The sequence below is a fragment of the Lagenorhynchus albirostris genome, chromosome 21, assembly GCF_949774975.1.
Source record: "Lagenorhynchus albirostris chromosome 21, mLagAlb1.1, whole genome shotgun sequence".
Lineage (NCBI taxonomy): Eukaryota > Metazoa > Chordata > Mammalia > Artiodactyla > Delphinidae > Lagenorhynchus > Lagenorhynchus albirostris.
This window is the reverse complement of record NC_083115.1, coordinates 23,970,392-23,994,876: the sequence shown is the minus strand read 5'-3', so window position 1 is coordinate 23,994,876 and position 24,485 is coordinate 23,970,392. Positions and strand designations below refer to the sequence as shown.

Sequence of the window (24,485 nt, the reverse complement as noted above, 5' to 3'; positions counted from 1 at the left end):
CCCGAGAAGAGCCATTCGATTGGAGAACTGATACTGTTGCCATCTGATTGCACGAAAAACAGGTTCCATCATTATTCAGTATCTACTGACACCACCACCAACTTTTGTGCCACGTGCTCCGTGTGCTATAACCACATAGTGCATACACGTGCTCGGTGCACGTATGGGCTACATACCGCAGTGCGTATATGTGCTGTATATATGCTACATGGTGCATACGTGTGCACAGTGCATGTATGTGCCACGCAGTTCATAATGTACGTGTGTGCATGGCGCGTGTACAGTGCATATATATGCATGTGCCGTGTGCTGCACAGTGTGTATGCATGACGGATGCGTGTGCGTGCTGCATACATGTGTTGTATCCTGCGTGGTGCCTGTATGTGCCCAGTGTTGCACGTACACAGTCTATACCACATGGCTGATAGAACATTAGTGTGTTAGGGTCTGCAGGGCATCCTGGAGACCAGCTGGTCCCACCTCTGCAGGTGAGGTACCTCTTACCCAGAGTAACACTACCTACGACACCTCGGTCTGAACCACCCAGACTCAGAGAAGACGCTCCATCGTTTCCTGGTTCTCTTTCCGGCTCCGAGGCCTCACAGGGGCCAGCCAGCAGCACCTCACAACACGACGTGTTTCCCGTTCATGTCACGAAGGCATCCTTCCACGCGGCCGTTTTTATTATCCCAATTTTAAAGGTGAAATGGAAACTCAGAGAATTTAAGTAAATGTCAAAACAGTCATAAAATAAATAGCAAAACTCAAACATTAAGCCGGTCTTCCGGCTCCGAGTCCCACAGTCTTTCCGAGGCTCTTGCAGACTTCATTTAAATTCCAAGCATTCTTATTGCTTTAATGCCGGCCTAAGGCATTTTTAATTTTAAAGAGGAAGCTCATGATGCCTTTACAGTCCTGGCTTTCTTTTACTGGCAGTTCAGGGGCCTGGCAAGTGTGCTGCTCGTAACTCGTGCACACATTAGTGACGGCCCCGGGTGGCCCTGTAACACGGGACGGGAGGCCGGGTCCCACGGGCAGAGCCCTGCGTCCGTCGCAGATGCCGAGCTCGCCGGCAGGTCTGGGTCTGTAGCCCCAACACGGCCACTTTGCTGCTTCTCCACGGGTTAACTTGCGAGGTTTCTGAACATGAACATGATTTTACTTTCGTAGGACGAAAGGGTGTCCTTTGCTTCTACCCTGTTTTCACTCTTCCTTGGCGTCTGAGGTAGAGGCCTGTGTGTCCCACTCGGTTTCCTTCACGTTTTCTCTCTGCGGCCCTGCGGCGGGACGAGCGCAGGGCCTGGGGCTCCCCCTGCCACGCCCTGGGCTCCCGCACACGGAGGGCCCGTCTCCCCGGAAGCCCAAGGCCAAGTAAGTGGGATACAGGTGGGGCAGACTCAGGCCTCGCCCTGGGTGTCCTCAGAGCCAGGCTCCTGGCCCGGCTGACCCGGGGCCCCGCCGTCCAGGCTGCTCGCACGGCTCTCAGGAAGCAGGTGGTCCTGCCAGCGGCGTCTGAGGTCCTCCTGGCCCCAGCCCGGCCCGCAGACCCCGCTGCACAGGCGGCACTGAGCCCCTTCCCGAGCGCTAGCCCCACTGCAGACCCCAGGCCTCTGGTGTCTCCTCCACCCCCGATGGCCCCTCCTCACCTGCACACCCCCCACCCCCCCGGAACTTGAGCTTGTCCTCAGCACCCAGTGGGCCCTCTCAGGACCATGGTCCTGGACCGTCCCAGGCAGAAATGGACACACTGATGCTCCCAGCTCACGTGTCCATTGTGCTTCAGGAACCCATTACGTCCTGTCCTTCAACGGGCCCTGAGTTCTCTGGGAGCCGGGCTGCCCTGCAGTCCAGCTCCTGGACAGTCCCAGACATACACACAAAACTCAGTGAAAATACATCAACATGAACAAGTCCCTCCTCTGCCATCTCTTCCGTATTGGTCCCAAGGCCGCGTGACGGCTGTTCCTAGAAATGAATGAATGACAACTAGACCCGACTTTTAAATAAGGAAAATGAGGAAAGACTTAAAATACCATTTTGTTTTGAGTTTACAATGGCTTTGGTTAAATGCGTGCATGTTTCTGAATCAGTAATCAATAATCCATCACCGAGAGCACACCCCACGTTGAGACGACACCCGGAGCCAGCAGACGCGGCCGTCCTCCCGGCCAGAGCAAACGGACCAGGTGTGCAGCCCGGCAGAGGCGCTGAGCAAGGCCACGGCAGGGACGGTGCAACACACGCCTCCCGGGCTTCACCCCAGAAGCCCCCCAGTAAACCGGAGAACCTTCCTAAGCGATAAAATGTTCTTTACAAAACACCAGAAAACAGTAGTCGCACCAACCTCGGGAGTTAGAGGCTGGAAGAACACCCTCAAGAGAAGGTCTGACAAGACACGGCGCTGAAGTGAGCGGCGTGAGCGAAGGTGCTCGGACCTTCACGGACAAGGTCAGCACGCCCGACGCCCCCGGCCAGGCCGGCCACCAGCCCCGCGGCTGCGGAAGAGGTACAACTAGGCGCAGGCGTCCGGGAAGGACAGTGTCTGCTGCAGGTCAGCACCATGTAAAAGTGTGAAAGGCCTTGTTACAACGGCCTGAGACGGCCACGGCCGGGCGCGCCCTCGCAACACGCTGGCCAGGGCTTTATTCAGGGGAAACTGTGGGAGGCTGGCGAAGTGTCCTCTCTCACCCTGTCCCCGGGAACCAGGGGGACGTCAGCATCCCTCGCCCCACCACGCTGTGCCTCGGGCTTCCCGCGTCTCCAGATGCTGCCCTCGGCCTACAGCCGGGTGTGGGTCTGTGAACAAACGGGTAGCGGGTAGGCGGCATGGCCTCCTTCCTCCCTGGGAAGTTCTTAGGAGAGAAGCGGCAGATGACTGGCAGGAAACGTGCTCGGAGGTCCTCCATCAACCGATCCATCCCCCCAGCCTTTAATTTCCACTTTCGAAACCCATGTAACAGCCTCAAAACAATAGCTCCGGACTTCCCTGGTGGCGCAGTGGTTAATAATCCGCCTGCCAATGCAGGGGACACAGGTTCGAACCCTGGTCTGGGAAGAACCCACATGCCACGGAGCAACTAAGCCCGTGCGCCACAACTACTGAGCCTGTGCTCTAGAGCCCGCGAACCACAACTACTGAGCCCTCACGCCACAACTACTGAAGCACGCGTGCCTAGAGCCCGTGCTTCGCAACAAGAGAAGCCACTGCAATGAAAAGCCCATGCACCGCAATGGAGAGTAGCCCCCGTTCGCCGCAACTAGAGAAAGCCTGCGCCCAGCAACGAAGACCCAACACAGCCAAAAATAAATAAATTAAATAAATAAATTTATTTAAAAAAAAATAGCTCCTTGGGGTGCCCTGCTGTTTCCTGGTGGAAGCCGGACCCTTGGCCCCGCCCCGTCTCCTTAACGCCCTTAACCCCTGGCGGCCCAGTGCCCTCTGCTCTGGGGCAGGTGAGCTGGCAGCCCCCCTGCACCCGCTGTAGCCTCGACCCCTCCCGTCGGGCAACACCCCCAAGACTGCACGTGGTCCTCCCTCACAGGCCTCGGTCCTTTTCAAAGCCTCCTACTCTGATTCTTAACTTGTTCCTAATTTACTAGAAGTAAAAACCGCTCTCCACTCTTATGTGCCCTCCTGTTTTCATGAGACAAAAGCAAACATGATTTACAGACATGTTTAAATCACCATAGAAAAAGCACACAAATACTTATCCTCCCTTAAAAAACAACCCAAAAACTAAGCTAGAGTAGTGTCCAGCAAGTAAGAAACATTCTGTTTGGGGGGGAAGTTACATGAAATAGAAAACGTGGTTCCTGGGCACATGGAATATAAGACTCTTCTGAAGATACGGACTTAGAATTGCCAACCACACAGAATCAGAGCAGGCACTAAAACATGCCATTTGCTGAAAGAGTCTAAAACGCTAGCAAGCCCCACTGTCCAAGAGAAATACAATGTGAGCCATGCGTAAAGTTTTAATTTATTAGCCGCATCTAAAAAGAAAGGAAACAGGGGGATTCATTTTAATATATTTCATTTAATCCAGTATATCTGTAATATCTCATCTTTAACATACAATCGACATAAAAATATTGAGATGCTTTACTTTTCTCACGCTAAGGCTTTGAAATCTGGTGCGTGTTTCACACCGCGAGCGCCTCTTGGTTTGGACCAGCCCCGTGTGGAGAGCCGCCGGGCAGCACAGCGGGGCTGTTTCCAAAGGAAACGCGCGACTCCATGAGGCCTCGGTTCCACGGTGGTGTTGTCACCGAGCTCTCCATCCAGAGCAGCCCTCCTGGGAGACATGGAGCCCTGGCCCAGGGGGACCGCAAAGACCACAGGCCGTGGGGCAGCACGAGAACGAGGCGTTTCCAAACACCCCGCGTGGCTCTGCGGTGCCAGCCTCGCCCGCCCGCCCGGCGGGAACCGCGGACTCGATGCCGGCAGGTGGTCGGGTTGACCGTCAACACAATCAGCACAGACGCACGTCTGAGCTTCCGCGCCTGCGAGGCCTCCGTAGAAGTCAAGGACGTACACAGCCTCTGAACTGCCACACCAGAACTGATTTGGAAACACTGAAGATTCCTTAGACTTTAAAGAGGCAACTGGCTGAGCTGCCTGGGGGAAAGGCTGTCAGCAGACCCAGGGCTGCTCTTTATTTCTCTGCGTCTGATTGGTTGTTCTTATTGATCCAGAAATAGCCTCAAACGAAGGGAATGTGGGAGCCTTTGCTCCCCAAATTTTCCGTCTCTCCCCAGAGCTGAGGCACCAAGCTCCCGCGTGGACCGTGCGTCAGTGTGAAGTGACGACCGGTCCATGGACTCGGAACAGCTGTTCCCAGGGCTCCCGGCTCCGTTCTCACCACGAGTCAGGAATAGCTGCTTGCCCCGCGCACCTCAACCCCCAGAGCCTGCTTCCTCTTCCCTGAGGGACGGTCCCGTCCCGGCAGCGCGAGAGGCAGATGGACCGAAAACAAGGCAAACGGGGGTGAATTTTGAGCCGTCCCACTCGATGGAGCCCTAAATAGAGCCATGCAAACAGGCCACCATCCAGCCCAGGGGAGGGCAGGAGCAAGCCCAGATCTCCTCCCCACGGCCGGTCCCCGCGCAGGACCGAGGGCTTGCCCAGGAGGCAGCAGGAGATGAACCCGCAGGCCTCAGTCTGAGGTCCAACGCTGTGAGCGCCTCCTCGGATAAGGGGTGTCCCCCCACCGTCTAGGGCTTTTGCAAGAATAAAAGTGGACAATCTCGGCAGATACCTTTACAGACCAGCATAGCGGGGCTCAATGAAAATGTCAGTTCTGTCCCCCACAGCCTTGCCGGGGAGGGAAAAGAGCCCCGGCCCTATTACGTCCAGCGCTTTCCACCTTCCTCCCAAAGAGTCTAGGATCAGGCAGAAAGACCAGATAGAAAGCTGGGCTTTGAAGGAGGAACTCAAAGTGCTGACTGATTTCCCTTCCACCTGTGGGTTACCAACATCTTTTTCGTCTTCAGAAATGTTCTTTAATTTTGAAATAATTACAGAGACATAGAGAAGAGGTGCAGAAACAATACAAGGAATTCCCACAGCCTCTTCCCCAGATTCTCCCCAACTCAACATTTTGCCATGTTTACCATTCTTCCTCTTTCTTTCTGATCCATTTGAGACTATCTTGCAGACATAATAGTCCTTTATGACTCATTGTGTGTTTCCTAAAACCAAGGGCATCTGTCTTATAATCGCAGGAGAATTATCAAAATCGGGGGGTGTGCAAACTGATGTCATACTATTACTTCATTGACAGACCTGACTCAGAGTTTGTCAACTGCTTCACTCCTGAGTTTTACAGACGTGGTGAGTCAGTACCTATGGAGGGCCAGACCGCGGTCAGGGCAATGGGCTACGTCTCATCAGAAATTCCATAAACAGGGGTGAAGGTGCCAGAGAAGGAAAGAAAACTGGGAGGAGGTCAGAGGCCCAGATGGGAGCCGACGGTGAGCCACGCATCTGAGCTCCACCTGCAGGAGGGACACTTCCAGGGGCTGCAGGAAGATTCTGGAATCTTTGCTGGGAGCCCCGCTCTCTCCAGGTGCCTGGGAATGTCAAAGCCATCACAAGGCGGCACCTTCCTGCCCATGTTCCGGACTGTTTTCTGGAGGCAGGAGGGGGGAGGGGCCTCCTCTCAGCCTCGTGTGGAGGCCCTGCTTTCTCGTTCCCTGGGCCTGGCCGAGTCCACCCAGACCCAGGGAGTTAACACAACCGGGTACCACTTGGTGGAAACACAACCAGCCTGGGGTCAGCTGCACACACGGCCCCTGCTCCCCTCGGAGACCTGGTCCAGCAGGTCCCGGTGACCGAGGTCCACGGAGTCTGTGCGACTCGGGGGCGTACTGCCTCAGCCGTGTCCCCTATACACGCGTTTCTGTCTGGCTGCAGGAACGCCCTCTATCACTGCCCCATCCCGGGGAGACCGCTTCTGTGAGTCTGTGGTCTTCCCTGGGGACTCGGAGCTCCTGCCCTCCCACCATGCAGCCCACAGGCCAGGGACAGCCTGCAAAGTCCCCCAGTTAGCACCGTCCCCAGAGGGACTTCAGGAGGAAAAGCTCTCCCTTCTGTTGCACAGCCACTGGAGATGCGTCCGCGTTTCTTGTTTTCACAGTGAAGGGACCGTCTCCACGGCCGGCGCCCCTACCGGTTTAACTTGTGTCCGGCTCATCTCCATCCCCCACGTGGCTCTGGCGGGCCGTGTGCAGGAGTCTCCACGGCCCGAGATCCTGGCACGGCTTCTGTTCCTGCGTCAGTGTCTCCCCACCACCGTCGTCCACGGCCTTCTGTTCTCCGCACGCATTTACTTCTCTGATCTCCACCTCCGGGCCTCTGCACGTGCTTCCTCCGCGACCTCGATCACCTCTCTCTGCCTGGCCATCTTCTCGTCTGAGACTCAGCTCCGCGTGCTCTGCAACCCTCCTCTGCAAAGCATCCTCCCAAAACAGCCTCGGGCTTCCTCCCTGTGCCCTGAGTGGCCGGTGCTCACAGCACGGGCAGCCACGATGACTCACGTGGCCGTCACCCCCAACATCCCGCAAGTTCCCCCAAAGCCGAGGGGTCACCTCACTCGCCCCACACACACGGCGAGAAGCAGAGAGCCTGGCGCGCGGGACAAACCCGACAAACCCAGCAAACGCGGGATGGCCGACAGGAAGGACTGGACCCTGCTGTCTTCATTTCTTTAGGAGGTGAGGGTCCGTGTGGCCTGACCTGTGCCGTTATTACTTTTGCAAGTGCTGTAAAAGAAGGTACCAGGATTTTCACGGGTGACTCAGGAGTCTTAGCCTCGGACCCCAGGCGGACACATCGGTGTGGCCTTGTCGGATGGAAGCGCACAGTGCAATCATGACACAAAGGCAGGCCAACTTGTTCCTTCATAACGTGGAAAACCAGAATCGTGATGGAAGGAAAAACGAACAAAGTTCTCAGATGAGAAAACAAAACCACGGAGTTAAATGCAATTTCTAGGGTTCAGTGCATTTCGATCACATTGCCCACTGATGTGTCCTTTCCTGGTAATGCAAGTGAGCGTGGAAATGAGTATAAATCATGGACCAGATCCAGGCTCTCCGTGCCGTCCGACAGGCCCCATAAAGCAAGGCCACTGTCTAGGAGGGCAAGGGTCTTCCCCTTTCAGACAAGCCCCGAGGGGGTGGGTGGGACGGAAGAGCACTTGCGGACGGACCGTCCCCAAGGCCCCTGTGACCCCAGCGCTCTGCGCTTTCCAGGTTTTATCTCCAGCAAGCGGGGAGCCCATTCTACCCCACGAACACGGCTGGACGCCAGATGATGGGCCAGAAAGAGACAAAAAGGGATGATTTGGAGCCTCATCCCCAGCGACTTCACCTGGTTTGGGGGTTTTAATGCCTCCAGGTTAAAGTCTTGCTGTTTCTGGTACAGCCCACACTCTCCAGCCACCTTGTCGTGGGGGCTCGGGAGCCAGTTACCCCCCAAGGTGGTCCTGCGTTGTTACTGTGAGATGGACCCAGGGTCCCCGACTGGGGATCTGCCTGTTTCTTCTCTCCACGAAGCCCCGCGTTGACCTGGAGCCACATTAAGGACTCAGGAGGTCCGCCGCAGCCCCTAGAGGATGCGCACGCAGCCTCTGAAGGCCCCACCTTAGGAGGGAGCACGAGAGAATTCCCAGGTACAATACGGTCAATAGGTCTGATCTCTGCTCCAAGGCCCCCCGGGGCCGACCGGGAACACAGTGTGGCCTCACCGAGGGGCGTGACTCTCCCGCCGATCCCAGACCCAACACCTGTCCCTTCCCTTGACCACAGAAGTGACCCTCACGAAGGCCCGATACCGTCGCCCTGATCCCAGCACCTAATGCGCTGTAGCCTGACGGGAAGGCGACCTGGTGACGCTGCTAAACACAGTGGAGGGGGGAGCACGGAGGCTCAGAGCACCCACGCAAGGCAGTGTCACTGAGGATCCCACGTCCCATGTGGGACCGGGGTGCCCTGGGGGGGGACCCGCAGCCCGGGCCCTACATCCAGATGCCAGGCCCACCGTGCCCTCACTCAGGACACACACCTTCCTAAGTCACGACGGCGCCCTCAGATCCGTGACAGAGGCTCCCGCCCGCCAGGCCCTGTCCTTGTGGGCTTCCCTGCGGTCACGGTCACCAGACGCAGCCTCATCCTCCTGGTGGTCTGTCTCTCAGGGGACCCACGATGGGGAGTCAGAGCCCCCAAGGTCTCATCACCCACGGCCCTGTTTGGCAGAAGCAGGGGGCTCACGGGATGTCGGTGACCACTTCCCACTCCAACCACTATCCCTGCTGTTCCGTGTTTTGGGAGCCTCACCCAGATATCAGCCAATCCCCCACTTTACAGGGAAGCCAACAGTAATCTATATCTTATATATTTGTAGAAAGTTGAGTGCAAGGTGCACCGCTTTCAGGCACGAGGCAGGACCACAGAGCTGGGCCTTACTCACGGGATAAACTCCTCCCTGGGCTCCGCCAGGCCGGGCACTGACCTCAGGGCACTCAGATCTACTCTGACTCACCTCATTTCAGTGCAAAGAGCACAGCTCAAGACCCAGGGAAGGCTGGTTCCAAGTCCTGTCTTCACCCTGCTGCTCACGTGGCAGGTCCCAGGCTCCCAGCACCCCAGCGTCTCTCGTTCGTGAGGAACGATGTAACCCCGCCCACCTCCCAGGGATTTTACAGGGACAGCGAGAGGGCCTGCGTATCGTGGGACGGCAGGTGCACACGGCGCAGAAAGGAAACGCGCGCTTCCCCAAACTTCTGCATCCTCCCTGCTACCCACCCCTCAGGTGCCAGGGAAACCCTGAATCAGCCCCACAGGGGAGCCGCGGTCTGACCCTCTGGGCGCCAGGGCCTGGGGGTGGCTCGCTCTCTCCTCGCCCCCCTGCAGGTGGGGTCGGGTGTACGTATCGATGTGGACAGGTGGGAGGCTTGGCCCCGCCTGAGCCTGAGCGGACGCCCCTGGCATTTCGGGGAGGGCTGCCTGGCCCCCGGCCTGAGCGCGTGCGTGGCCGCTGGAGCCTGGGGCTGGCCTTGCTCCCAGGGCCTCCCTGCCTCTGGACCACGTTCCCCCCCCCGATGTTGGGGCTCAAGGGGGGGGCCCAGCTGAGTCCGGCCCAGGCACCTGCTCAAGGTGTGTCCTCCTGTGGCGGGGCATTTATGCACCACCGTGACTGAGCCATGGGGCCAGGTACTCGGGCCAACGCTGCTCCGGGTGTTTCAGGCTGAGGTCGCCACCTGAGTAAAGCAACCCTCCCGGCGTGGGTGGGTCTCGCCCATCAGCCGAAGGCCTGAGTGGAACAGAAAGGCTGAGAGAGAGGGGCTTCTCTGCCTGATGACCTTCAAAGTGGGACGCTGGCTTTCTTCCTGCCTTCGGACCTGAACAGAGACACAGGCTCTCTTGGGCCTCGAAGCTGCAGACCGTGGTCCTTGTCAGCCTCCAGAACCACATGGGCCAAAATTCCTTATAATAAGTCTAAATCTCTCTCTCTAGAAAGATAGATAGGTAGATAAATACATAGACTTAGACACACACACACACACACACACACACACACACACACACACACACACACACACTCTTGTTCCATCGCTGGGGAACCCTGACGGCCACACCTTCAGACGGAAGCCACGGAGTTTCTTGTTCACCATGGGGAGAACCTCGAGGTGCCACAGAGCTGCCTCTACGTCCATCCACGAGGCCTCCCAGGTTGCCGGCTCCTGGCCCGCCTTCCACAGACGGCGTCCTTCCGTCTTCCTGTCCCACGGTCCAGAGAGAGGAATGTTCAAGATAAAAGGCGAGGGCTTCCCTGGTGGCGCAGTGGTTGGGAGTCCGCCTGCCGATGCAGGGGACACGGGTTCGTGCCCCAGTCTGGGAAGATCCCACATGCCTCAGAGCGGCTGGGCCCGTGAGCCATGGCCGCTGAGCCTGCGCGTCGGAGCCTGTGCTCCGCAACGGGAGGGACCACAACAGTGAGAGGCCCGCATACCACAAAAAAAAAATAAAAAATAAAATAAAATAAAAATAAAAGGCGAGCCACACCTGGTGTAAACACCCAGATACACGCAAACATCCAAGCTGCCACCATCGCCCTGCTCCCGTGTCACCTTCATTAGCAATACGATTATCATCAGTTCTTCAACTACTGAGATCTTCAGATGCCTGAGTTTAACAAACAACTAAGAACAGTTGGGAGCAAGCAGACAGGTCCCTTCCTGAGGCCCCAGAAACGCCCTGCTGGTGCCTCCACACCTTCGTCCAGGTGGCACCAGTGTCCCTCCTGTAACTGACCGCCAGGCTGCTCCCCACAAGGCCAGCCGGGGCCCCTCCCTGCGGTGTCCACACCTGGTGCTCAGAGGCTTCTGGTCAGAGACCACCGGTTTGCTGCCCCTCTGTTGCTGTGAGGACGGAGCGGGTCTCGTGGTCCATCCACGCTCTCAGCCCAGGAGGAGCCCGCATTCTCAGGGCTGACTGACCCAACGTTACCTCTTCAGGACGTCAGCACTCATCCCTCCACAAGTGGTGAGTAATCGGCTGACCTGGACCCAGTGGAGCCCTCGGACGTGTGACCCAGACTGAACACCAGGGGACGTCCCCACGAGGCCCCCCTCCCGATGTGCATGCGCTCGGGCTCACGTGCTCACATGTCGTCCTCAAGGTAGGGCTGATGCTATAATTTTATTATACGGAACTCACAGCACTGTCCACAGCATCCGCCATCTATTCCAGGGACACTGAACTGGTCGTCCCTTTGGAAGGTAACGTTTGCTTGAACCGACCCTGGACTCACTTGTGCGCAGCAGCTAAACTACTCGTACGTGTGTATAACAAACCTTCAGCTTCAATTGTTTAACTATTTTTAAACTAATCTCTGCGACATTTCCCCTAATTGGTTATGCTTTTCTCCTACATTATTTCTCCAGTAACAGGACACCAGTCGCCTGATAAAGGCACACGTTCAATTCAGTTCAATTTAAAATCGCTGTTATCAACTGCCCACCATGTACCTGTGCTGGGCACACCCAAATCGGTAAGAGGCCATCCTGACGCTGGGGAAACCTGCAGATACCTTTAAGAAGACGCATTAAATGTCACCACTGTGTCCTTCTTAGCAAACATCCTACGTGTGAGCATCAGCGTGAGGAACGGGATGTAAGGCGGGAAGCTGTCATTCTGATCCGGGTGGACGCTAACGAGGAATGATATGGGAGATGCGGAGTGGCAGCCGTGCTGAACCCGTCCTGGCATCAGGGTCTCCACACCTCACTCCAGAAAGTCTCCACCACTGGACGTGGCACACAGGACAGCCCATCGCCGGCTCCGACGCAGGTGAGACCTGTCGCCCAGGGACCAAGCCACTAGGACACGTGAAGGTGCAGTGGGACCCTCACCAGCACCACCCCCTCCCAGGCTCCATGTCCCATGGGAAGCACCCCCTCTTCCTCTCACTGTCTGTGTCTCAGTGCTTCACAATCCCGCACGTTTTAACCCCTGCTCGTGCCAGAAAGAACTGTGCTATAAATCAAGTGTTTGCAGCATGACTCACGTGCCCCGAGTCCCTGCTTAGCAGTGAAATTGTGCTGCTAAATAAGCAAGCCTTTGATGGAAACATCAATCACCGTCTTTATCTGGTGCTTTCACCAAACTTTAAAGCCGGGATATTAAAATACACACTAAAACTACTTCCACTGTACACGGCTTGTGGTTTGCAAACAATAAAAGCGTCTCACACATGCACACACGATCATGCTGGCGCGTGGATTCAGGCAGAGCTCAGAAATATTTTTTACTTATCTTGAAAACCTGATAAAATAATTTTCATCAAACATGAAATAAATTCATTATTTCTTAAAAAGCTTTAACCTTTAATGCAGAGTATTTTTACAATAAAATGACTTCCTAGCATTATTTTTAAATGTTGTTTTTGGCAAATATTAAAACTGCCCTGAAACCAACACAAAAACTTCAGTGTGTCTGGAATAACTTTCGGGATCCCTCTCACATCAGGAGTTCAGGGCAAGCCCTCCCTTTCCTGAAGAGCACCTCCCTCTGAGGACGCAGGAAACTGTGACCCGTCCCAGAGGGGACGGTCACCAGGTCAGAGGACAGAGCAGGCTTCCTGTCTAAAGTGGCATCTGCCTGGCAGCTCTGACACAGCCTCTGCCGACTTCCACCAAAGTACACGTGAAAATGAGAGTGACGCACCCTCCTCTGAACACCAGGGCCGGTGATCACCTGGCCATGAGAGTCGAGAAGCAGCGTCCGCTAACCCGATGTCCATGGCAGGGGGGGAACCCCGGCCCAGCCCCCCCACAGGGTTCTGGGCGTGCGTTCTCTCTGTCGGAAGCTCGGTCTGCAGGCCACTTCCACCCAGGACCGGCCCAACGTCAGGGAGCTGGCGGCTCTCTTCCCCAGTTCTATGTCCACTTGGGGAGGACAGGCTTGCAGAGGCGAGCAGAGCCAGTAGTGACCATGCCCTTGCATCAGGGCATGGCGACCACCAGCACGGATTCCCCTGGACAGGGCTGCAGCCCAGAGCACCTGGCATCCTCGCAGGCAGGGCAGGAGGAGATCCCCCGAAGGACAGATCCCCCGCAAGGGGACACAGAGAGGCTACCTGCAGCAGCCCCGGGCCTCTCCCAGTACACACACAGCGGGAAATGCCACACACCCACACACGCACACATGCACACACACGGGAACACGGCAGTGCGACGGGGTCTGACCAGCGCTTAGGTTCTGAACTTGGAAAGTGGGCTCCAGAAACGAGAAAGAAACATCGAGAACGGCTTATGAGACTAGTCTGAGACGAAACAGGATAGAAAGAGATGAACATGGCGCGTCAAAGAAGGAGTGCAGTGAAATAAAAAGCAATAGCTAAATTAAACCTGTGTCCGGGCAGAAGCCGCAGTGCAGAGAGGTGAGCGTGTCCAGGAGGACGAGGTGAGGTGCGTCCCGGCAGGATGGAACGCTGGCCAGGCAGCAGGACCGAGGCAGGACGGCAACCATGCCGACGACGCAGAGCCCCTGCCCCCGCCGGCCAGCACCTCCTCCTTTAGGGAAAGAGGAAAGACTCCGAAATACGCTGCAAAGCTCACACATCCTCACATCCAGGCCTGACTCTGCAGCCTGGCACCCAGCCCACCAGGCTTCTCAGGGACGATTTCTGGAAGATCCCGGGTCACACGTTGACCCAATTTCAATGACCACGTCAAATCCTGTCAACTCAATATCAAATTATAGTGCGTTTTCCATATCAAGGTTTTTAAACATTAATTACTTTTTTTATTGAGGTGATATTGGCTTATGGTATATGTTTCATGGGTACAATACTGTATTTTGATCTCTGTATACACTACAGGGAGCTCCTTTCAAAATACAGCTTCTAAGCCTGAGGGTACAGATGGATTTAAAGGTGTTTTTAAAAATAATATGCTTTGATATTTTCAATAACTCATAAAATATATATCAGTTTATCTTCAATTCAAACCAGTTTGTCTTAACTCAAACACCTATATGTCTAAAATGCACGAAGGAAAAAAAAATAAAGGATGTAACAATGTTTCTTTAGTTAAGAACTTAAACCAGCAACTGTGAGTTAATGTAACTAAAGACAGGTCGATGGCAATGGCCACTTTACGGGCGGTGTCACCACAGACCACTGTCACAGACACTGACACCTCTGGGTATGTCATCTCACTGTCTTTTACAAGGAATCACATGCTGCCCAAGTCACTTGATCAGAGAAGGTCAGGGAGTAAACGTGGACGCTAGAGAAGCCCATCTCTCAGCAGAGGCTTCGGACGACTCTGTGCATCCTAATTTCTACTAAAGGCTGACAAGAAATTACCAACACTCAGAATTTTAAGGGACCTTGACTGGCTGCAACCAACATTTTAAACCAGGAGCCTTAAGCCTGACATTCTTGCACATCCCATAAGCACGTGTGCAAACAAAATACTTGCAGAATTCAGCGGAGACTGAGGTTCAAGGTTTGGAAACGCTCAGAAGGTTGAGCGAGTTCACTGAGATTTAAACCCATGATCCCAACACCTCATCTGTAGCAGCACATCTTCTCCGTGGCTTCATATACACAACTGACCCGAGAATTTGTCCCCAGAAGTCAGGACACGGTCACGGTGTCAATTAACTTGGTAACTTTATCCACATTGACCAACTTTACTTCACAAAAGAATCTCGCAGGTGCCGTCCCGGTATGATCACAAACAAGAAGAATCGAGGCTGGGAGAGGTCTCCTGGGGAAGCAGGTTCTCCCTACAGGGGATACGGCTCGGAAGCTCAGGTCCCGGGCGTGGGCGCCGGCAGTGGGCACGCTCCTCTCCGCTCACCCTCGGCTGCAGCTGCTGCAGCTGACGCCCTCGCGTTAACTCACCTGCTGAGGCTAACAGACCAGACCCGGGTTCAGTATCTAGAGCAACGACCTGGGTGCTCGTCCCTCTGCGGGTCCGCGGCCCGGGCTGGGCTTGGCCGGGCGTCCAGCGTAGGACAGATGGCAGGAGTGGCTCGGAGGCACAAGGCGGCTGCACTCACGCCCGCGTCCCGGGCCTCTCCCTCCGTGTGGAGGTCCACCCCCCAGACGGCTACCCCAGGCCTCCCACTGGCCGCACCCGCAGGCCTTGCTCGGAATTAGATAGCATCATTGCCTCCTAATTCTCTGGTCAAATCAAGCCCGAGGCCGAGGCCAGCCCAGGTTCAAGGGTCGGGAACTACACCCTGCCTCCTGACGGGGGACCTGTCAGGAGTTCTGGATGTTTTCAACCCACCTCTCAGCGTAAGCAAGCTCTGCTGCCTGTAACTGGATTCCTCCCAATTGGGAAGACGTCTGAAAGCAATGGCCCAAGCAACCTTGTGGCGGTTCACACAGAATTCACAGGGTCCAAGAAGAAGAGAGTATCTGCTCACTGTAAGCGTGCAGTTGACGGGCCAGGGCTGCTGTGGGCCCCAAATCCACAGGTTGAGCCCTGGCCCCCAACCTGAAGGTGTCAGGAGGGGGCCTCTGGGAGGTGATGAGGTCGTGAGCGGGGGCCTTCGTGGTGGGATTAGTCCCCTTGTGAGAAGAGACCCCAGAGAGACACCCGCTCTCCCCTCCACATGAGGACACAGCAAGGAGATGCCTCGACACGCCAGGAAGAGGCCTCACAGGGTCCTTGATCTTGGACTCCAGCCTCCAGATGGGAGAAACAGGCGCCTGCTGTCTCAGCCCCAGAATGGACTCGGCGGGGCCGCCGAAGCTCCTTCAGGGAGCAGAGCCCAGGGCCCCTCAGGAGAACCAGACGCATCCCTCCTGTGCTCCTGTCCCTCGACTCACACCGCCCCTCATCCGCAGGAGTCTCTTTGGAGACAATGTTCACGTCCAAACCTCAGCAAGTATTCTTAGTGGGGAAACGGACCAAATGGATGACATAAAAAACTGCTTTCTTATTTACTCCTGAAAGTGTGTGGCTAAGTGTTTCATTCTTCCTCGCAAGTAGGACAAGCAATGCAGAAGCTCGTGACTCCACGCGTGTCACACATCTCACACCTGTCAGTTGTTCGCCTTCTCCAGGAAGGGGCACATCCTGGAGACCGGGTGCCCTTCTGGTGCAGAGGATGGCCAACGGCACGATCCTGTCCCTACAGGCGATGTGAGCCCCGGGGGCACCTGCAGACAAAGCTGAAGGTCTGCCTGAAGAAGCGGTTTCAGGTCCACCTGGCATCTAAGGTATAAAGAGCTCCCAGCCCCACAGGTCTGCCCCACGAGCTGGGGCACCGTTATATCTGGTGTCAAACGCCAGGTTCACTCAGGAAACATCTCGGCAGCCATAGAATGTTCAGCCTTGAGCCACAGAACTTCCTGTCTGCACGTTAACCCGGCTGTAACCGTTAACCCGAGTGAGTAAGTACATCACTTGCTCAAGGGTGAGGAGGCCAATTTCCGCTCTGCACAAAAGCATCTGCTCCAGGTGAGCTGGGGCTGAAACCCAGCCTAGCTCAGGGTCCTCACCTCCCAAAGGGCTGAACCTCCCACATGGCACAAAGATGCCAGCCAGGCTTTGAGTAGCCCCCAGGGTTAAGAATAAGCTGCGTGGACTAGAACAGTTCTGGCCTTAAAACTGGATCCACAGCCTTTCGTTCTGGCGGTAATTTACTACCATGTCCAGTTTTCTAATAAAGCCTTGTTCAGTGCATGAAATAAAGCCCTTTAAGCATATGAGGATTTTATCCCTCTCCAGTCGGTGGACAGCAAGGGGGTGAAGCAAGGGGAAGCATGTTCTCACCCCAGCATGGCGGGATCATCAAGATACAGGCTGGAAGGAAAACCGTCGTCATGGCTGAGACATTCACTTTCCTCATCCAGCTCAGCTCGGCACTGCCTTAGTTATTCTTAGTTTATGAATCATATCATCTGGCATCCTATTTGCACAACCACCATTCTTTTTGGAAAGAAAAAAGGCATTATAAATAATTTCAGTCTCTGGGTAAAAGAAACTTACTTGAAGGATTTGATCTTCCAAAGACAAGACATCTTACGTTTAACCTAATAAGTTACAATGCCTGATAAGTTACAGTAAGTCACCTGGTGTTTGGAAAAGCGAGGCATCCCAGGTGTGAAAATGTTCCACTTGACTGAACATCTTTTCAGCAACAGAGCCACCTGGTGTACTCCCCCATCTGGCGTTCTGAAGCTCCAGAGGCCCTGCTGGCAGTCCCTCCCCCTGTGCCCCTGCATCGAGATTCCCAGTCTACACCAGTTTGTTCTTTCACCATATTTCATAGGAAACCCACACCTGGAAGATGAAGGACTTATTAAGGGTCATGATGGAATCATATACTGACTCAGAGTGAGAACCTGCATTTGGGTCTCAGCAAAATACTCAGCAGCTGTGTGACAGTGAAATTCACACACAGCTTTGGGTCTAATTACTGATGTGCAAAACGGGGGCAGTATTTCCTATCTCACAGGAAAACAGTAGGACTAGCCAGAATAAATATAAAAGAGCCGTATAAACCAGAAACACTGCAAAAACACAAGGCGTGACGTCCACCATTCATGTTAGAACTTAAATTGAACACAGGTCACATCACTGTCTACACAGATCTAAGAATCACACGTAAGTTAGGCGTGAAATTAATGAAACAGCGTTTTATTTCCCCAGATACACTCACTGCCAAACTCTCACCGGACCCGTCACTGGGCACAATTTCTCCTTCAGACAGGTCTGCAGCAAAGGGAGCAAACATACTCATTGATTTTCCTTCACTTGTCCATGTGACATTAAAGGCTTTTTATAACCTTCGGCACAAAAGAAACTTAAGGGATTTAGGACTCCTCAGAGCAGCCGTTCCCACTATTTCAACAGTTATGTCCCCTCTGCCTTTGACCTCAATATGAAGCTTCCCATGGCCGTCCACATGGCAACAGCCCTGCTCACCGTTCAATACTGTGTAACTGGGTCCAGTGCCCCAAAGGCGTCTGAACCCTCGCATGACGGAGCACACACAGCCCCCAAATACAAATGCAAGAGTACTTACTATGTAGCTTTTTAAAACTAAGCGCCCCATTGCAAACGTTCAATTTTAATCCCAGATTTTATTTCGCCAACACACAACGGGACAGCCTGCCCCCACGGGGGGAGCACAGGCTGACCACGGCCCCTGAATTAACCCCTCAGGAGTCGGACACAGAAGTGAAGGCGAGAGCTAGGCTCGCTAGCTCTGACCACTGGCACCAGGTTCAGACCACTGGCATTCTGTCTGCTACTGGCGCCTGGGGACAGTGAGGACCCCTCCCGAACCCATGTCCAGTAACCACGGCGAGGTGTGTACACCCCAGACATGGGCCAACACCCCACGCGGCTTCCCGCCCCCCTCGCACCAGGCGCCTGAGGCTGGAGGTTAAGTGCCGCCAGCACATCACTGGGGGGAACCCAAGGTCAGTAACACTGAGTCTTCATGGACACCACGCCACAGGCTGGCAAACACGCAAAGATCAGTGACATAGAATATATAGAAAGTACTTAAAATCTTTCCCCCCGGTTTTTATATATAGCTTATTTCACAATCATTCTGCTTTCCCTGTGGAGATATAATGTATCTCAAAGTCAAATACTGCCACGTGCTTAACCTGCTTGACGCCTCATTATTTAGCTGTTATTATGAAAGTCTGCGTAAGTAAGTACCCCTGCTGCTTTACTGCAAAATCAGTCACTCTCGTAACTTCCAGCTATTTGTACCAGCCGAGTAGGCTGTGTCCTGATAGACGGGGGAGTAGAGGCTGTGAGACCACTAAGCTCAGGGGCAGTACCCCAGCCCACTGTGTCGCCCAAAGAAAACAGAATTTACTAAGCTCACTCCTGCCTAGGCTTGATTGTCCCAAATGGCATGGAGATTCCGAGGGAACGGCACTGACAAACCGATACGGGATCCAGACCACCAAGGACTAAGGAGCCCCAGCCCCTTCACTGGTCGAAGGCACACCGTCTGGGAAACACGCTCACAGTCTGCATTCTCTCCTATGGGAGGTACAGCAGATGCGTCACGTGATGGTCGTTACATGTAAGTCGTGTACGAACCCATGAGACGTGGAGCGGCAGAGGGAAGATGAACCAACCTGCCAGCCTCCCGCTGCAGCGAGGGGCCACCCCAGCTCCTGGCCCTTCGGAGGCAGCTCCTCCCAGACAGGGGGTGAAGGAGGTCAGGACCCAGGGACAGCCTCTCAGCAGCCGTTCTGACAAAGGTCATACTGAGACAGGCTGGGCCCCTGTGCTGCAGGGCCTGCACCTGGACACACGTCTCCTCGAGCAACAGATACAAAGAAACTGTACAGCACTGAAAATAACTGCATGCTTGTGCAGTTGGGGCAAATTCCAGACAAGATACAAAAAGACCAAAAAACCCAACTGCCACGTCTGAGGAGCCGGGAGCAAAAGCAGGGAAGAGGCCGACTGAGCCACCAGAACAAGGGAAGAGAGTCAGGGCGACGTGAACGGGAAGAAAAGCTCAGAGCCCGGGGCGGGTCCGTGCATGTGCGCGTGCGTGTGTGATGGGGCAGCTGTGTGTGTGTGTAAGTGGTGGTGCAGGTGTGTGTGTGTGTATGTGTCTGATGGAGCAGGTGTGTGTGTGTGTGTATGTGGTGATGGGGCGTGTGCGTGTGATGGGGCAGGTGTGTGTGTGTGTGTGTGTGTGTGTCTGTGGTGGGGCTGGTACGTGCATGTGTGTGTGTGTGTGTGTGTGTGTGTGTGTGTGTGTGTTTGCGTGGAAGTTTCCTCCTTCACAACAGACACGCTTTATGCACCCAACTCCCAGTGTTTCCAAGAAAAACATGAAAAATAAGGTCATCTACAGAGGTGCTCAACAGAATTCAGTCTGGTTCTTCACATCATATGAACCAAAATGATCACAGGTATCGAAATAGCAGGCGAAAGGATGAATTCTGTGTCCCGCAGCAGCCAAGCTGACCCCAGAGCAGGGCGGCCTCATTACACTTCCCCGCAGCCCCGCTGAGCGTATCAGCAATGAGACACCAGAAAACAGGTGGGTCTTCTTCCAGACGTTCAGCTACAACATACGTAAGTCACTGGAGCATACAGTACTTCTAAAATAAGTAAAAATCAAACAAAACGAAAAGCCATGATTCATCCCAAAGTCGATCTTTTTTCTAAATTGTGGTCAACTACATGTAACGTACAATTTACTATCTTAACCATTTTTGAGTGTTTAGTTCAGTGGCGTTAAGTACATTCACACTGTAGTGCCACCAGCGCCACCAACACCTGCAGAATGTTTTGTATCATCCCAAAATGAAACCCTCTACACAGTCCAAAGCTGATCTTCTTAATCAAAAATTTGAAAAGTCTTCTATAAAACCACTAAGGTAAAACCAAATGGCATTCAAGTTCCTAAGGACCCTATTTGCCATTAAAATGCAAAAGCAATACCACCGTGTCTGAGTCTGAAGAAATTTCCAAACATTTCCTAAATAATTAAGCAGCTTCTGACATATTAGATCAAATTATGTGGGAAAAACTAAAATTCTCACATCTTTCACCTCTAAAAGCTGTAATTTCAGCCAATTCCTCTTTCTCCCCATTTAATATGATTCTTTCCCATTTCCACACCTAAGGTCACAGCCTCAAGTCCTCGGCAGTGACTTCAAAGTGAAACACTATTACATAAAAATATTTTTAAGGAATCTGCCTAGTGGATGGCATCAATATTCAAGTCATAATGGAAGGCAGCTTTCTTGGTTCTAGAGGTTGGTTACCTGCATTCTTATGAAAAGCAAATAAAGTGTCTCAATTTGGAAATATCTGCTATATGAACTTGAAACTTCTTATACAACAAACTGTCTAAAAATAGAAAAAACTCATTTCAATATTTAAAATGCACTTAGATCCCCACAGAACAGTACTTAACTTTTAATTGATTTTATCATTATTTTTGATGCTTCTCAGAATCAGTAATGACTCACCTGGAAGAGAGAAACTTATCTGGAAAATGCATTCCAACTTTAAATTGTGTTATACTCACAGTTGTTGACAGACACAGTTTGCAAAATCTTTGTTTCTTCACATGTGACTTGTTCATGTTTTCATGACTAACCAAGACTTTCAGAAAATAGAAAGAGGCTCAAAAAAATATCTAACCACGTTCTAAACAAACTTCCCTATAAGCAGTAAATCTGTTCACATTTGCAGCTGAGACGTAATTGATCGGGCAGAACCAAAACAGAGACAGGTCTATGAACTTTTTTGAAAAATAATAGAGTCGGTAATATAATCTATCCATAATCATAAGTTAAAAAAAAAACTAAGATCTTATTTTTCCAAAATACTCGGTGTTTTACATTGGACTGCATGGTATAAAACAGTGCCTTGTAAGTTACGAATGGGACCCCGGTGAACAAACCAGCAAGTCAAGATGCTGTTTATGATAAAAGTAGAGAAATTCCCAACAGATTACATTCTTCTAATTATCACAGAAGAGCCCATTCTGATTCATTCTGTTTAGCTAGAAAACACATAAGGAAATGTCAGAAGCCTCTGTTTCATAGCCCGCAAAAGTATCCTGGGACACAGACAGACATACTTGGCAGGACACAACTGATTCTAGAAATGAATAAACTCTGATAAAACCCTGTGCAAAAAAGAAGCAGCATCTCGATCTTTTCCTCAGGACTTGAGTCTCTGAATAAAACACTTTAAGTTAGAGCGAGTGAGACCCAGATCCACAGGATAACACGCTTCACATAAACAATTCTCTTTGTTTAACTTGAAAACAGCGAAGTTCCAAAGGATTTTTTTTCAGACTTTTTTCCCTCCATCGTGTTTCCTTAAAAGTAATGCAAACCACCTTACTTACAACCTCTAACCACATACATCTGCCTGACAATGAGAAATCACAGGGTCAGAAAATCTCCCACTTCAAGATATCCATCCTATTGTTTGATTCATTGAGGTCCTCGAGGTTTGAAGAACATGATACCTGGCCAGTTCCTACCCTGATTGCAAGGAAAGCCTTGACTGCAAACAGGCCCCAAAGCCACGCCACGCGAGCCAACAATGTGGTTTGCCTTAATAAATACCATCCACAACGGAAACAACTTTGAAATTAAGATATTCAGCTTTATAAGACGACCGGTTTCCCTTCAAAATCCAAGGCAACAATCATCTGAATCTATTTCCTTCTTCAAATAAAAACAGGTCTCTGAGCTCCAGTCACAACTCACTGTAGAACTGAATCGTCCATTTGTTTTTTGCTTGTTTCAGTCAATATATAAGACAACCACCTTAGAAAACCAAGATATCTAAATTATGCAATCAGATTTCTCAATTTTGCACGGATATAACACCAAGAATCTCAAACCAGAAGAACAAAATGCATTTACCTGTGTTCCTGTCTGGTAAGATACAGCAATGCTTCTGCAGAATGCCGGGCAAAACCTGTTTCAAAACAAATAAATAAAAGACATGTGGTTATCATTCAGGTGGAGAAAGGCGTCTCATTAACCGTTGCAAGTGTTTTTCTAATAAGGCCATTCAATGTTGCACAGTCAACATGCCCAGAACGATCTAACAAATTAAACAGTACTGAAAAATTCTGATACATACATTTTTCATCAAAGAGGTTAATCAGATTAGGTAAGTGTGCTGATTATATATGCTGCTCCTAGGACGGTAATGGAGTTCTGTTTAATGTATGTCTCTAATGGGTCCTCAAAGCACCTTGAAAGCTGCACTCGGGATGTCTACAATAAGGCAAATGGGCCCACCAATTCTGTGATGGCTTTTAAAATACGAGATGCAATTAGAGCCTGAAAAGGGAGGCTTCATGGGGCAGTTCCTTGGGTCCATCTTCTAGGATCTAAGCCAAGACGCTTTTATCAAGGATGAGTCACAAAGAAAATGTGAAAGAAAAGCCTGCGTTTACACACACAGTTCGGCAGTAAAAGGTGAAGGAAATATCTTATTTGATAAGCAAAAGGAAGGTGAAAATAATGAAAAATGGCTTTCCCAAGAAACGTCAGCGCTGTAAGGTAACTGCAAAGCGCAGACTTAAAAAGAATTCATGACTGAAGAGATCTCTGTGGGAAGTTTGTGACTATGCCTTCTCAACTCAATTAGGGGAAAAGCTGAACTTCCGTCTTAAATCCTCTACCGATGAGGCTGCAACCATTCCCCAGACCTCCCTGATTACAAACCCCAACATTCTCAGCCAGGAAGCATGCGTTACGCCCCTCTGGAGCAAATGAATCGGGCAGTGGAGGGGAGAAGCGGGTGCTGCAAAGACGCTGCAGTCTCAACGCTGCCCTCGACCAGCTCAGGGTCTGCTGAGTATACAACAGGCTCTAGTAAACAGGTTCAATGAATGCAGAAGTTTTTCTCCAGAATAATGATTCCCTTCCCTTCCACGCCCTCATGATGCCACTACGTCGAGACAAGAAACCCTGGGACCATGTTTGACACTCATCTCTCCCAGCCCTCGATGTCCAACTGTGCAAACACACACACACACACACACACACACACACACACACACTTCACATCCTGGGCTTCTTGTAAATCTGCATCCCTTCTGATTCCAAAGCCAACACACCCACTTCCAGAGGGACGCTCCTTGACTTACCTATCCATATTTAAGACTATGGCCTAATCACTGTCGGAAACGTGGGATCAGACAAGAACAGTCAATGGGTGCTAAAGCTGGGGGGGTTTGATGAGGAGATCTGAGTGGTTTTAAAGAATCCCCGCACAGGGAGATCAGCTCGGTGCTTTGTGACCACCTGGAGGGGTGGGATAGGGAGGGTGGGAGGGAGGGAGACGCAAGAGGGAAGAGATATGGGAACATATGTATACGTATAACTGGTTCACTTTGTTATAAAGCAGAAACTAACACACCATTGTAAAGCAATTATACCCCAATAAAAATGTTAAAAAAAAAAAAAAGAATCCCCGCAGAGCCCCAAGGGATGCGAAAGAGTAATAATTACACCCGAGAGAGACGTGACCAAAATGAGCATCTCTGTGAGAGGAAGTGGGCGGGGCCGAAGGAAAGACAGCAGGAGCCTCCGCTGCCGGCTACACAGCACCCGCCGTCTACACGGCACCTCCGTCTACACGGCACCCTCTGACACTGGGTCCTGGTTTTCTTTTCCTAACTCTTACATTTGGAATTATTTCCAAATATAAAGGTTTTTTTGAGTTTTGCTCTTGTTCCTTGACCATCCTCTGCTCTCTGGGCCCTTCTTTCCTGTGTCATCACTTTCGCCGGCCTCATGAGGAAGCCAGGTGGGCTCCAATCAATACGCCACTTTTGACTGGACCCCCTCGGTCCCCGAGGCTCGTGGATAAGAGCTATGCTGTTTAAACAGGAAATAACGCTGTTCCACTGTGAGATGCAGATGGCAATTCAGTGTCAGGACGTTACTACATGTTCAGTCCAATGGCACGTTGGTGAAGCCA

General features: G+C 52.3%; 2 long non-coding RNA genes across 2 annotated transcripts in view; both read right to left on the bottom strand.

The window, feature by feature from the left end:
- LOC132512731 (uncharacterized) overlaps positions 1–21,163 on the bottom strand; it is a 60,883-nt gene extending 39,720 nt beyond the window's left edge. The window contains exon 1 of the long non-coding RNA XR_009538305.1: positions 21,055–21,163. This is a non-coding gene — a long non-coding RNA (uncharacterized LOC132512731). The remainder of the gene's footprint in view (positions 1–21,054) is intronic.
- Positions 1–24,485, bottom strand: part of LOC132512819 (uncharacterized) — a 233,329-nt gene that overhangs the window by 45,899 nt on the left and 162,945 nt on the right. Inside the window, exon 3 of the long non-coding RNA XR_009538344.1 lies at positions 22,412–22,466. This is a non-coding gene — a long non-coding RNA (uncharacterized LOC132512819). The remainder of the gene's footprint in view (positions 1–22,411; positions 22,467–24,485) is intronic.